This window comes from Poecilia reticulata, linkage group LG15 (assembly GCF_000633615.1).
Source record: "Poecilia reticulata strain Guanapo linkage group LG15, Guppy_female_1.0+MT, whole genome shotgun sequence".
In the NCBI taxonomy this organism is placed as follows: Eukaryota; Metazoa; Chordata; class Actinopteri; order Cyprinodontiformes; family Poeciliidae; genus Poecilia; species Poecilia reticulata.
Window position 1 is genome coordinate 1432363 of NC_024345.1, and position 4000 is coordinate 1436362.

General features: G+C 37.1%; 1 protein-coding gene across 2 annotated transcripts in view; it reads left to right on the forward strand.

The window, feature by feature from the left end:
* Nucleotides 1-1217: 1217 nt before the first annotated feature.
* b3gnt2b (UDP-GlcNAc:betaGal beta-1,3-N-acetylglucosaminyltransferase 2b) overlaps nucleotides 1218-4000 on the forward strand; it is a 19706-nt gene continuing 16923 nt past the window's right edge. For both annotated transcript variants that reach the window (XM_008428904.2, XM_008428902.2), the window contains exon 1: nucleotides 1218-1607. The gene's annotated coding sequence lies outside the window, so the exon portion shown is untranslated. The remainder of the gene's footprint in view (nucleotides 1608-4000) is intronic.

Below are 4000 nucleotides of genomic sequence, written 5' to 3' on the forward strand. Positions count from 1 at the left end.
TGTTCAAATTAATGATCCAACAACAATAATAATCTCAGTGATTATTGTTTCTACAAGGTGTTGAGCAATTCTGTGCGTTTCGGTTCCATTATCAAAAATAACTAGCAGAGCAGGAGTTTAAAATTGACTAATCAACCACCGCTGTGTTCGGGGGAACGCTTATTAATGATCGCAAAATAAATATCAAGCCTGAAAAAACATGATTGCGTAACGAACTGAGTGTTACGTTTTTAACGCGGTCCCTGCTCGGCTCGAGGAGCTCGGCTCATGGCGGTTGCCATGGCAACGGGTGTGCTTAAATGACTAAGAGAGACGGAGAGTAAAAAGGTGCGAGTGGTTTTGAGCTGATCACCTGTTCGGGTTGTTTTGTCTTTGTTTACCTTTGCTGTGGCTCATCACAGCCGCTGTAGTTTCTGAACGTTCAATAAACGTCCATCTTGGACTAATTGTCTCGTTGGCCCTTTACCTCATGGTTTCATCTTTGCTGTTTTTTTGATGATGTCTTTCAAGCATTTACCTACAGCCTGTACTGGAGCGGGTTCTCAGCTATACTCTTTGTTCTCAACGAAGATCTTCTGTATGGCCAAGAACATGAATTTGCTCCCTCAAGGTATTGAATCTCAAGAAATGTTTTCTAAACTGTTTTTATGCTTTTAATTTACTGTAACATTTTAGCATTAGCTTCTGTTTGATAGAGAAGGTGATGGCAGGAGGGAGCAGATCAATAGAGAGAGTAATGTGGGAACTACTTCTGTCTGTCATGAGGAGGAAAAAGCTAAACAGGTACGCAAAGCACTAGATTACTGGTCTGCTTTCTGTCCTTCACCTGTGGTCAGATATATGAATCATAATATATAAAAACAAGATCCCAAACACAAAATTCAAAGGGATTTCCTCCATATTGTGACTGAATTTATCCTGAGAAATAAAAGGACACACGTCATTAGAGGAGTTTGACATATTTATTTTTCAAGACATCAGGACATAGCTACTTAGCTTACACAATTTTGGTCTCATGGTGACTCTTACAAGAATGTAAGAGGGGGGAAGTCATGACTTAAAAATAGATTTCAAATACCTTATGAATCTAATAGGCTACTGAAATAAGCAGCGAATCCCACTTACTCTGACGCTCGTGATTATACAAAAGGTGTTTCCAGAATCTGTTATTGTTTGAAAATTATTTTTGACCTATTTAGAACACTTCCGCTCATTCAGTTGTTAGCTCCTTAGCGATAAGTATGCTTTAACCGTGGGCCACCCAAACTCCACTGTGGTGGTGGTCAGTTGACTTTGAGTGACTGCACCTGGACAACAGTATTAAGTTTCAGTAGCTTCCCGAGGCCATAAAAATGTTAGCGGTAGCGCGCACGCGCATGTGTATGTGCTCCTCCCATTCGTGCGCGCGAGCGCGCGCGGCCGTTTCCTTTGAAACAACTGAAAGTTGGTGTGCAGACGTTATCCAGCCGATATCTATGAGAGGCGAGCAGAAGGGAACAGGGAGACACAAAAAAGGGCAACAGACGACAGCGGAGAGACTTATGGATTAATTTTACCCTCCGCCATTTTTAGAAGACTTTTGGTAGATAAACAACGGCGGAAACCTGGTGAGTTAACCCGCATTGGTCGAGTTTTGCTCTTCTAAGCGTTGGGGACTACTTTATAATGAGTCTTAACGCCACTGACAGTAGTTAGCTAACCTGTTTTTCACAGTTCAGCCTTTAAACGGGGCTACCGTAAGCAGAAGGTACTAAATCTATAAACAAGATTAATGGTTATATATCAACACTGTTTTGCTATATTACTGCAACTTGGCAAAAGAAGAAAACTTGAAGCACTCTGATTAGATGAAAATTGAAGTCACACTGTGAAAACATCTGACTTGGCTTCTAGTGTGTGGTGTAAAACGGGATCTAATTCTCTTTTGCCGCATTTCAAAGATTGAAAAATAAACTTTATCATCTAACTCGACTTTTTTATTTATTTATTTATTTTAGAAATCCAAGAATTGAAGTTTCTATAATTGCATGAGTCATTTTGCGAGGTTTCTGTTTAGGGACGTGTGTGTCATTTCTATAGTGACACTGCTGAGACCGAAGGATAATCACGCTTGGCGAGCATCTTGAGTCTACTTTGCCTGGTATCTGTTTGGCATGAAATGAAGACAGTTACCGTTAGAAGTTACTCGGTTATTGAGTAACTTCTAACTGTGCATATAGAGCAACAAGCAAAAGGAATGTGGACCAAAAAAATCATTTTCATGGTTTTTCTGTAGGAAACCTTTGATGAATAGTTTGTAGATTTTGTGAATCTTTTTGCATGTTACTAGACATCATAAACTCTTTTACACTACTCCCAAATGTGTAAAAGTGTAGCTACTGTGCAACAGTTGTTGCTTTTGTTCAAATCAGCTTAGTGGAAAACAAAACAATTTTTGTCAGCTCTAGGTCGTCACCCTTCTATGAAATCTCATTTTATAGTACAAGTAATCATGTAATGTTTTGTTGTTCAGTCAGTTTAGATACTTGGGTATAAGCTTATTTCTTATAATACTTCATATTATCAAGCAACTTGATAATATGAAGTAACCGCCACATGGTTTGGGGTTTCCAGGGTGCAGGTCTTTTTGTTGCTGCATCATTTTATTTTTACTAAGTTTTTACATAGTTTTGTACCACTATTTTGTTTTAGCAAAGAAATACACAGTCAGTACTAGGATGTTGTGTATGAAATGATTTGTTTGTTGATGTAAAATGGAAGCAGTAGGGGACAAAATTAGCGTTTAAGAAATGCTAAAGGGAAAATCTGTCCAGAGCAAGACCTTTCTGTCTCCCGGATACATTTTATTTTGTGAATCATCCAGATGCTAAAATTGAACTTTCTTGACTTGTTTGTTAACCAGGAGCAGGTCAAAGCTTAAAAAAATATAGTCTTATAAAAGGATTGACTAACTATTTGTGGCCGGTTTGGAGAAAGTAGAAATCCGAGTATGAGAGATTAAATTTATTACTAGAAGTATTAGTTTCTGAAAGCACATGTTCTTTGTTTTGGTCAACTTTAAACGTTGACCCTGAACTGGAACCTGTATACACTGATGGGACCTTGACAAAGGGCTTTTCAGAAATGCTCTTTCTAATACAGCTCACACTCAAGTACTTTATATTTTAGTTTAGAGAACTATTTTAGTTAGAACAGTCTGACTTATGAAGCATTTTGTCAGCTGGAATAATTTTATTATTCAACCTAATGTTTTAGGTTGAATAATATTTGACATTTAGGCTAAATGCCAGGTTTTTTGCTGTACTGAGTTTGGATTACCTCTGTAGAAAATAAAATCCTTATCTAATCTTTAGTGGGTTTCCAGCTGAGGTGTAAAGTGTTTAAACTAAATGACACTAACATAAGGCTGCCATTTTCTCTATTTTTTAGATGTATAATTTCTCTTCTAATTTTAAGGTCATTATTTTCAGTCCTTCTTAAATGGGGAGTCTTGGTGATGCCCATGGGTGCTGCCAATTATATTGAAATCTCATTAGGTCTGTACTACATTTACTTTCTCATTAACACAGATATCCATACTTCCCTGTTTATGCAAACTGCAGCATAATCTTTTAACTGCTAGTTAGTAAACGGCAATATATTTTCTTAAGCATTATGCATAGAAATGAATGATTATTTTAATCACAACTCTCTTCTATTTTTTTTATTTTTATTTTTGCATCCATGACATTTGATTCAGTTTTACAAAAGACACATTAGCACAAATACCAAAGGTGGGTCAACTATTAATAATGCTGAGTGAGCTGTGCTTGACTTTGGTGCTTCAGATGCAAATTAACTGCAGGGCAGTTTAGAAATATCAATAGAGATGGTGCACATGTATTTTTGATTGTCCTGTAGAGCAGAGTATCAAATTGCCATCAAAATATTAGTCTGCAATATTGTTAACACAAAAGGACTTCTTGGATGTTAAATTTGATGGCTTGTTTTAATTTAGTTT